General features: G+C 38.6%; 1 long non-coding RNA gene across 2 annotated transcripts; it reads right to left on the reverse strand.

Annotated features, from left to right (window-relative positions):
- Positions 1-431: 431 nt before the first annotated feature.
- On the reverse strand, positions 432-4146 carry LOC112167632. Of its 2 annotated transcripts, XR_005800462.1 has the most exons (8): positions 3590-4146; positions 3273-3414; positions 2949-3023; positions 2742-2874; positions 2569-2660; positions 1757-1972; positions 815-936; positions 432-710 (listed from the first exon to the last, which is right to left on the reverse strand). It is a non-coding gene; the product is annotated as an uncharacterized LOC112167632 (long non-coding RNA). The 2 variants fall into 2 exon arrangements; XR_002923872.2 differs by having other exon boundaries at positions 2742-3023.
- Between the last annotated feature and the right edge of the window lie 7457 nt (positions 4147-11603).

Genomic DNA, 11603 nt, shown 5'->3' on the forward strand with positions numbered 1-11603 from the left:
CGTTTAAATGATAACAACCTTGTCTGTTTATATATTGCCAAACCCTCATCTTATTGCCTTTAATGCTTAAAGAAATAATATCCTACAACACAACTATGCATTTTAACATCGCTATTCATTTAAAAACGATGACTGATACTGTTTCACACATCGGTTTTCTGGTCTTCATCGATGACAATACTTATACTGGACATCGATCTCTATCTAAAACACGATGTGCACTAGTTTGTGACACATCGGTTCCAACATAGTAATTCGATATCTTATGGTTAATGGGACATCGATTTTCATTTTGAAACTAATGATTTCTCTTAATGGACATCTGTTTTTATGGTTATAACTGATTTAAACTTTATATATAGACATCATGATCTTTAGATGAGGATGATGTCCACACAATATGTAGATGCTGCTATAAAATGCAATCCATATTTGACAAAAAGTAATTTGAATATTGGAGTATTCTGTCCAAAATTATTATCCTTGACAGTTCACAAAATAGACAAAATAAAATCCCAATTAACCTTCTACAAGTCTAGCCTAGCAATTTCTATTGCAGTTTTGTTCACAATTGCTGCAGTCACTTCATCTAACACAAAAAGGTGCGAATTAGGTGCGCTGCAAGACTAAAGAAATCATATGGCTAGTTCACATTGTTTTCATATTGTCTAAAAATTCTTGAAGATCTTCCAACTTTGCACCAGAGAAGCCTGCAAAAGAGAGTATATTGTAACACAAACATGGAAATGCAATGTTTCCTGTTAAACTCCACTTGCAAGACCACTGACTATCAGGAACATTTTATAGCTGTTACCATTGCTATCATTCATCACAGATGAATCTTTGTATCGGTTGTAGATCTTATCTGTCTTATTCTGTTTCGCTTCTTCAGCTTTGCTGTTTTCGTCCTAAGTTGTGATGATGTTTTAACCATCTCTGCACAACACAATAATTTTCAATGAGTTTTGATATAAAATACATCAACAGATACTGCCACCCAACAACAAAAGATAGATACATGCAAAACAACTTCAATATGGTAATTGTAAGGATTTTCCTATTCATTAGTCTTCAATCATGAAACCAGATACAGTAAAATTGCACATAACAAAATAAAAGCTTGTCTGTTGAACAAATATAATTGTAGAGGGCCAAAAGAAAGGAGAAGTGCTACTGGCAATTTGGGGACTAGCAGCTAGAAAATTACTGTCCATGTCAGATCAGTATATTATATCTCATGGGAGCCAAACAATAATAGAGGACAAGAAGTCCTCAACCAAGCCTAAGAACACTCAACAGTAACAAGAAAAAAAAAACACTTCAATATGACAACATTAGTCAAGTAATAGTAGTTTTCCAATCTTATTATATGGCTGATAAGGAGTAATGTCTAAACTCTAGAGCGAGTGATGCCCATAGAGCAGACCAAAAAATGATTTGATCCCAAAATATAAACTACAAAACGGAGTACTATTTAAAACTGATACAAAGTAAGTTCCAAAAATGAGAGGGAAGGAAGGATATGGGATAAGGATTGACTAAATATGAGGAAAAAGACAGTTATTGAACTTATGGTGTATTCGTAAGCATAGGTGCCAATCATTTCTGACTCACTAGTATATATCACAAAATGTAAAAACCTTCATACATCTAAACCCATGCTTCCTAAATTAATATTATTCATTAGCAGCACTACAAATGGATGCTATAGCACTTTAAAATTGAATATAATTTGAAATTGTGTCTAGTTAATTACCCTGGAACATCTCGTGAAAAGAGTTTCAGTCATATAACTGCAATGTCTCATTGACAAGCGCAGATAAACGGTCACTAGAAGCAGACTGCTGTTCCAATAATTGGAGCTCTTGGTTCAGTGCAGCAGATTCCTTTTATCTCTAGGCATGGAGGCACTAAGATCAAATGACAGTGAGGCCAAGAATTGATCATTCCAAGCTACTCCTGGATATTGACCCTTTCATGAAGAAGACACTTCAAAAGTAAGCGTATATACATACATGGCTACCAAAATTAGAACCATGCTGCTGCTCAATTTTACCACAAGTAACACCACCAAAACTTTTAGCATTCTAAGCTAGACAGAGCCCATATATCAAATCCACGAGTGACACCAAGTAAAACAGAACTACTAAATAATCAATAGCAACTTGTTCATTCTCATAAAAATTCATATCTACAGTATATAACAATAAAACAACGTGCAAGTACTTAGGAAGGCATCTTTACAGATACATGCAGGACTTGGGATGATCTATCATCTAACAAAATCTCACGCACAAGAATTCAGGACAAGCAATTTGTATTTTTCAAACTAAATATTACCAGGACAATGTAGAGAATTAGAGCTATAGACAAATATCCAGGTAAAAGCTAAACAATATTTATTCCTTCAGCTCAAACAGTTCAAGTTTTTATTAGTTTCCTACAATAAACAAAACTAGGTAAATCAACAATTTCCTGTTTATCTTGTTTGTACAAGCAATGCTATATCACCAATCATGCTTTCCTTTGCTAATGTATCAGTAAAAGTAACCTTAAGGAATGATTTACCTCCAAGGTTTTACCATCCGGATCAATATCCCTGTCATGGAAACACCATCTATCGACTCCAAGCTTATATATGAACTCAAAGTTGGCTTTCACTGCATTGTAAGTTACGCATATATAAATATAATTCAATCACTCTGTCACATAAAGAGAAAAATAACAGAGGATGTTCTCACTTCTTCTCTTGGCCATAGCAACAGAGTTATAAGTTCCATCCACCCAATGCCAATTTTTTGTAGGCGCACCGAATGGATCAGCTCCTGTTCCACGGAATGTGTGCCAAAATGCAACACTAAACCTCAACCAATCCTAATGTTGGCAAAAATTTCAGTTAACAACCATTAGCAGCTTGAAAACTCAAATAATATAAAAGAGTTACCAACGTTCATTTTCTTCCCTAGAATCTCCTCCTCTGCATTATACCATTTGTATGCAAGAGGGTTCTTACTAGAGGGCCCCTGCAAGATAAAAAGATATACAGATGAAAACAGTTCTGCTAAGAAAAATTTCTTAGAATAATAATGCAGTATGTGCAAAACTTGACCAATCAAAAACAACAAAACACAGATGCAACCTTCGACTTGTGTGAATATAAGTGTATTAGAACCATTTATACGATATCATCTTCCAGTTGTAAAACACAAAAAAGAAAAAGAAAAAAAAATCGATGCAATCATAAGGGAAATGGGTCATATAAGCCTCTATACCTCATATTTAATTTTGGGAATATTAAGGAAAAATTCCCCTTTCCATTCCCCATAACCACTGCAATCACTCTCAAGGAGCTGTGATGTTTAACCTGCTAAGCGAAACTGGGTGCGACCCTGGTAATTGTGCGTTTCCTCTTTTCTGAAATTTTAGAAAATGAAATTAAAGATAAATGAAACCAGTAGATATCAAATCTCAACAGCCAAACTCAAGAACTAGTATATATTTACATATACAAAGTGAAACCAGGCAACTTTTGATCTTGGACTAATCATTAGATCGAAACCCAGACCAAAATCTGCTGAAAGAGACTCACTTTGGGTATCCCATCAACATATCGACATGAGCCGGAAGATGAGAATACACGAAATTGAGAGGTGTGATCTGAGCACACCGTCGCCAGCGGTAGGCTCGGAACAGCGCGCGAACAGAGCCAGCAGTGGCCGGAGACCCAAGCCCACTTGCTCCAGCCGTGGCCGGTTACCTTCCCAGACTTCCATCCCAAGACGGGAGCTCGAAGAAAAATCAAAGGCGTCGGAATCTGCAAAGTGGATCGGGGATTTTGGAGGCAATGATGGAGGAAAGTCGAACTGAGCTTCGGCTTAGTCAATCTGAACTCCGGCGTAGTCGATCTGAGCTACCCTATGGCAAGCCCAATAAATAGAAGAAAAGGACGATGAAGAGAAGAGAGAAGAAAGCGGGCCTACGCCGGACAGAAAATCAAACGCTAGTGGCGCGGGTTGAGTCGGAGAACGAGCTGAGGTCGGGGGGTCAGGTTGGAGAGAGGAGCTGGGTCAGGTTGGGGACGCGAAGAAGGAGGCTGTCAAAGTGAGAGTATCAATTGGGGTCCGAAAGTTTCAGACAAAATGACCAAGTGGGGGGAATTAAAATTTTGGACCCCCGCATTTCTCAAACTTTTTAAGTTAGTCCCTCCGCGTTTTTTTCAAAATTTTTGAACAAGACTTTACACATCGGTTAATTTAACGACTGATATTTATAATCACAATAGAAATCGATATTTCATAAACTGATGTTAGGATGTATTTTTTACATCGCGTACAATTCCGACCAATTTAATAATGGTGATGTTTGATGGCATAATTCTAGTAGTGATGGGTTGCTTGGGCACATCAGCATCCCTTGTAACCGTCAATTATTGTGCAGTACTTGTGGCATAATGCTAGCCACTTATTCAATTAAACCGGAAACCTGCAAAGCATTTTTAAAACCTTAAGAAGAAGCCTAGGTCCACAAGGGTTTTGCCGGTGGGTTGCACTTCTTGCATGACTTGTGTTTGTGTGAAAAAGTAACAATATTTAACATTGTAATTTTCTTTAGTAACTGTTTTACTGTCAAAGTGATTGACTGTAATTATATTTTCTTTACAGCCAACCATAACGACCATTTGATACCATATATCTACCCAACACGCGTCCTAGAAATATTGGTAATTAATATTTGTTTAATTTAAAACATCTCCTTTTCTTTCTTTTTTCAATAAAGAAGCAAACATCCCAATTTTTGTTAAAGTAAAATGATAATAGGAATTGGTCTACTCATTTCATTACATAATCCCTTTATATAGGGATAGAATTACAACGGAAATATCAATTACATTAAATACATTGAATGCTGATTGATCTATAATTGTGCTGATTGATGGTAATCACTGATTCCTTGATTCCCTCTCCGTCAGTCTCTTTGACGAAGGCACATAATCTGTTTTTCCTTTAACACTCCCCCTTGTGCCAAGTCAAAGACGAAGTGATGCATGAGTTGTTGCCTCACTAAAAACCTTGCCAAGTTACAATAAAAACCCTGTGGGACAAAAAATAAACCTTGGTCGAAGGAAAAGAGCACAACGCACCTTCTACATTTGAGTATGACATGTGTGTGTTAGACCCCCTTTGACGTCTACACCTCCACATGATACTTACATTAATTAGGGGAGCTTGGAAAGTCTTCGCATTCCTATGCTTTTCACACGTTTCTCAAATATGGCCTTAGGTAATAATTTGGTGAACAAATCTGTCATATTCTCCTCAGGCCTTGCTTGATTCACTTGAATCTTGAGGAGAGCTTGATGTTGCTGATTGTAGAAAAACTTTGGCGATATGTGTTTTGTATTATTACCCTTGATATATCCTAGCTTCATCTGTTTGATGCAAGCTGCATTATCTTCATAAATGCAAGTAGACTCTTTAGTGGTAGAACTCAAACCACTAGTCCCTCGAATATGTGTAATTATAGCTCTTAACCATATACACTCACAAACCGCCTCATGTAGAGCAATGATCTCTGGGTGGTTCGAGGAGGTAGCCTCAAGGGTTTGCTTGGTTGATCTTAAGATATCGCCGTGTTCCCAATGGTAAATACATAACCAGTTTGGAAACGACCTTTATGTGGGTTAGAGAGGTACCCAGTATCAGCAAAACCAACCAAAACGTCATTTGGCTTTTCGGTGTAGGGAGTGGCGCTTTCACCATCAACATTTCCTTTAGGGATTGCAATTCCATATGCGATCCCTCTTGTCTCTCTGTAGGGAAAGAACAGTCCCAAGTCAATGGTTCTTTTAGGTATCGGAAAATGTTCTTGATACCATTCCAATGACGCTGCGTTGGCGCTGAGCTAAATCTAGCTAACAAGTTCGCTGAGAATGCAATGTCTGGTCGAGTACATTAGGCTAGGTACAATAATGCGCCTATTGCACTTAGATAGGGAATTTCAGCTCCCAACACCTCTTCGTCATCTTCCTTTGGACGAAATGGATCTTTCCTTGCATCCAAGCTTCGACCAATCATAGGAGTGCTAGCAGGATGCGCTTTGTCCATGTTATATCTCCTGACTTTTGGACATACGCAGACTAGTGGATTAGTATTCCAAAAACTTGGTGTTCTAGTTCAAGGCCTAGATAGAATTGAGTTTTCCCAAGATCCTTCATCTCAAATTCGGATTTCAAGTAGCTCGTGGTTTCTCTTATTTCATCAAGAGTACCTATTATGTTCATATCATCGACATATACAGCTATAATTGCAAATCCGGAACTTGTTTTCTTTATGAATACGTAGGGGCATACTTCATCGTTCTTATATCCCTTCCCAATCAAGTAGTCACTTAGACGGGTATACTAGATCCGGCCGGATTGTTTCAATCCATAAAGTGAGTGTTTCAACTTAATTGCAAACACACTTTGTGGTTTAGAGTCACTTTACTTGGGTAATGTAAGGCCATCAGGCACTTTTCATATATATCTTTGAATCTAGATCTTCATAGAGATATGCAGTAACCACATCCATGAGCTGCATTTCCAGTCCTTCGGAAATTACTAAGCTAACTAAGTAGCGGAACGTTATAACGTCCATTATGGGAGCGTATGTCTGCTCGTAGTCAATTCCAGGGCGTTGTGAGAAACTTTGCGCCACAAGGCGAGCCTTGTACCTCAGGACTTCATTCTTCTCATTACGCTTTCTGACAAAGACTCATTTATGTCCTACAGGCTTTACGCTTGGTGGGGTTAGCACTACCAGACCAAATACCTGTCTCTTTGTCAGAGAATCTAATTCTGCCTGGATTGTTTCGTTGCATTTAGGCCAATCTGCTCTTTGTTGACATTTTGCAACAAAGCGTGGTTCGATATCATCGTGCTCTATGATTCCTTGAGCTACAGTATATATCATCAATGTGTATGGAAGATCTTTCTATCAACTCATACGCACTCTCATAATCCTCTGAGATTTCTTTGTTCTCTGGAATCATTTTTAACAACGGAGCGTCCTCCAGTATTGATTCATGGACATAACTATAATCAGAGACAATCTCATGAGAGGGATTCTATACATTGATGATTGGTTTGTGCCTTACTCACCCTCTTCTTCCTTGGGTGAGTGTCAATTAAACCAAGTGACCTCCCCCTCTTCCTTGAGGAGCCACGGCCTCAACCACACCTCCACTAAGTGCTGTTGCAGTGCCTCTATCTGCGGCACCATGCCCCTTGTTGGGGAATTCTAACCTTGCAGGCACATTTGCAGCTGGTATATGTGATCTCGTCACTTTTACGATATCATTAAACGCATCAGGCATCGAATCTGCTACGTTATGAAGATCGATTATTCTTTTCACTTCACTTTCACTTTGTGAAGTGCGGGGATCAAAATGAGATAGAGTGGGAACAAACCACTACAATTCCTGTCATTCCCTTGGAAAATCCTTTTTCCTATCTTCCTCTAACGACGGGAAGACTGTCTCATCAAAGTGACAGTCCGCAAATCTAGCGGTAAAGAGATCGCCTGTCAAGGTTTCCAAATAGCGGATAATTGTTGGGGATTCGTGTCCAACATAAATACTTAATCGTCTCTGAGAACCCATTTTGGTGCGCTATGAGGGTGCAATAGGCACATATACTGATCAACCAAATATGCGTAAGGCTCATATCTAGTTACCAACTGGTACGCAGAAAATGGTTGGCTAGTTGTGGGTCTGAAATGAACAAGTAAAGCTACGTGCAATATTGCATAACCCCAGGCAGATATAGGCAGGTTGGTGCGCATAACCAATACCCTAGCCACCATCTGTAGCCTTTCGATGGTGGCTTCTGCGAGACCATTTTGTGTATGCACATGGGGTACAGGATGCTCCACATCGATCCAATAGACATGCAATAATCATCAAATGCTTATGATGTAAACTCTCCAGCGTTATCAAGTCTTATAGACTTGATAGGGTGATCAGGGTGGTGAGCCCTTAAACATATAATCTGTGCTAGGAGTTTGCAACAATTCTTGTGGACAATAAAGCGACATGTGACCAGACTGTCTAAGCATCCACCAGAACCATAAAGTACTTGAATGGTCCGTATCCTAGATGGATAGGTCCACAAATATCTCTTTGTATCCTTTGTAAGAATAGAATGTTTTATGTTATATCTTTAGCATAAGGGATGTCCATATGAGTTCTTTAAAATACAGATCATCATGCCAAAGTCTGTATGAGTCAGTGTCCCACATTTCATTGTTGGTGACAGCATAGGATTCAATGATCCTAATCGTAGTGAGGTACAGTCCACTAGATTGACTCATAAGTTTCTCCAAAATGTGTTTCCTTCCACATTCATTAGAGGTAATATAAAAGTATTCAGTTCCATTCTCACAGTTTGTTTTTACATGGTAACCGTTGGCACGAATATATTTGAAACTTTAACAAAGTTCGATTAGCTCTTGGTGCATATAGAGCATATCTCATATTCTTTAGAGTATTTCTATTTTAGTAGAATGATAATCTTTGCATTCTAATAATTTTTCTTTTTCTAGATGTATTGCTTTACATCTATATAATGTTATTTCAAACCATGTAAATATGTGTATAGGAAATAAATTTGAATAAATTCAGTGCTTCAGAATAAAATTCAAAATTTATTATTAAGCCAACGATAATCAAATCAAGGTCATGTTCTAATTCATCAAACCATTATTGAAATAAAATTTAAGACCAAGTAATAGTCTAATTAAAAATGAGGCATTATGTCTTCACAACTGTTTTTGGAAAATAAAGTAAATAAAGCAGATCAGTCAAAATCTGGGGCATCGGTTGACTGAGCAAGTTCCTTGTTGCCATTAAAAGTCTGCAATTGTGAGGTTGATGTGACGTCCCGAACCCGAATTCACCGGTTTACTAGTCACTTGGACGGTGAACGATCTTTACTTTCACTTTTACTATCGTTTTAGTGTTTTTAGTGGCCCTAAAAGTTGACTTTTTGTTCGGGTCAAAATTTGAGAAAATATTCTTCATGAAAGTTGTAGAGGACGTTAAACGGAGCCCGTGCTATGTGGTACGTAAAAATCGGAGTTCGTATGTAAAAGTTATAAGCGAAATACTAAAGTTACTGTTCATGTGGTAACTTTCTATAAATAGCCAAGTTACTGTGGTAAGTTTCCATTTTTGGAAACCTACAGCCTTTTTCTCTCTCCTCTCCCCCGATCCTTTCTCCTCTTCGGCCCGATTTCTTCTTCCTCCGATTTCTTCCTCCTCCGGTCACCCCACAAAGGAATCCGGGCACCGGCAAGCTCGCCTCTTCATCCTTGTCACACCTATGGTGGTGTTTTGCGGTGGCTCGGCCGGTGGAGCTCGGAATTTAGCCGTGAAGTTCACTGTAGCAGTTTGGGAGTTTTATTGATTTCCGGTGATTCCGGCCGTCTCCGGCCACCAAACTGGCGTCGAAGGTTCGGTTTTTGCCAAGGATCATTTCGCCCCTATCCTTGAGCCACGATTTGCAGTGTGGAGGTCGAATCGACGATTTCAAATTCTTTGGTTCTTGGGTTTTTCTGGAAAAATTTCACTGGCCAATTTGGAGCCCTTCAAGGTAAAATTGGAACTTGTTGTAGTTATGAAAAATGTTGGGTCTGTTGTGTAGGTGGTGCTGCCAAAATTTGGTGGCCATCGGAGGTGGTGGCCGCCAGCGCGTGGGGTCCACGCGCTGCCACTGTTGGTGGCGCGTGGAGGCGTGCAGGGCAGTGTTTTAATTTCAGTTTTTAGCCCATTAAATTGTAGAAATGTTGTAGAGCTTGTATGTGGAGTCTGGTGAATTTTGGAGGAATTTGGAATTATTTGTGATTTTCCGAAGTTTGGAGTTTTGTGATTGAATTGTGGGAAATCCGGCCGTCAGAATTCCCTCGTTTTCGTTGTGGAATATGTAAATCGAGGAATTGGTGTTAATGGTGAAGTTTGGATTAAATTGGAGAAGAAATGAAAATGTTGATTTTTGAGAATAGGATATTGGAATCGTATTTAAATTCCGGATTGTTATTCAAGAATTATAATTGTGTACAGGGCGATATACCGAGCTATGGCTCGATGAAGGAACTCGTATACGTGATCGCCTAAATAGTACTGTGAGTGGACATTTATTTTAAATTCATGGTGCATGCAGTATATTAGCATTTTCCGATTGAGATTTAATTTATAATTTGAATTATTGAGTTTTATGGTTTTATGAGATTTAGTTTATTAAGTTTTATTTATGAATTACGAGGTTAGTATTGAAATTCCTTCCCGAGGGCTTTTAGTAGATTTTCGAGATAGTTATGAGTTATTGAGTTGGGAAATGATTTTCGGGAAGTGACTGATTCAGAAAATATTATGAGAATTATTGATTTCAAATATCAGTTTATATGATGATATACGAGTACGAAGGATTTAGCAAATATTTGAGCATGATTGAATTATCGAGATTTATTGAGTTTTGAGCTCCGTACTTATCAGCCTTGAGTTAGATTGAGTTTTCTTTTCGAAAGCATTTATTGATTTACAGAGTATTTGATTTTATGCTTTCGAGGATTTATTGAGATATTGAGGTTTGAGTTGGTGAGATAATCCTGAGTTATGCTTTCGGTGAATTGTTAATGATTTATTGAAGTAATATCGAGTTTCTTTCCGAAGGCAAGTAATTGCAAAAGGTTGTTTCCAGTTTATTGAGGAGGCTATCAGTCAGCGCATGCATGCATTACCTAGTTGGCAATCCCTTCTAGGTAATAGTCTGGTTGGCAGTCCCTTCCAGACTGCAGCCCGGTTGGCAGTCCCTTCCGATGCGTCACCTGTTTGGCAGTCCCTTCCAGATAACATGAGGTAGTTAGTCAACAGTCCCGTCTACTACCTGTGGTTGGTTGGCAGTCCCTTCTATCCACCGTCTCCTGTTCCGATTGGCAGTCCCTTCCGATGCGTCATTTGGGTGGCAGTCCCTCCCAGATGGCATGAGATGACTAGACAGCAGTCCTTTCTAGTCATCAAGCAAGCCTCTTGAAAATGATGTTTTAAAAAGGATTGAGGATGAGATTTTAAGAGATTGCAGTAAAGATGATGATTAAAAGTATTTCCAAGATTGTTACTGCATGCAAGATTTTAGAGAATAAATTGGGAAAGCATTAAGTTTTACTTATTCATTCGAAATTACTTATTTTTCGTCCACTCACTCTAACGATTTTTAAATGTTTTCCCCTGGGCCCTTCGGTTTTAAACGCCCAGTTTGCAGGCCAGTTTAGCTTAAGGTCGAGCGTACATGGGGTTGAGGCATAGCTGTCATAGCTTCCGCATTATAAAAGTATTGGTCGTTTATCTTGTATTCTACCTTCTTGTACGCCGAAGAAATAGATTGCTCTGATAACTCTTGAGATTAATATTTTTAAGTTTTTAATTGTTTGTGAAATGGGAGACGTTGTGATACGGGGAGCAGGGTGGCTCCCGAAGAATAAGGGTGGATTATTTTAGAAGTGTAAATGTCTTTCTACAGGTTTTTGGGTAGTTCACTTTTAGAGGGAGTTCCGCCAAATTTTTGATAGAAT

Source organism: Rosa chinensis, chromosome 5, assembly GCF_002994745.2.
Source record: "Rosa chinensis cultivar Old Blush chromosome 5, RchiOBHm-V2, whole genome shotgun sequence".
Taxonomy (NCBI): Eukaryota; Viridiplantae; Streptophyta; class Magnoliopsida; order Rosales; family Rosaceae; genus Rosa; species Rosa chinensis.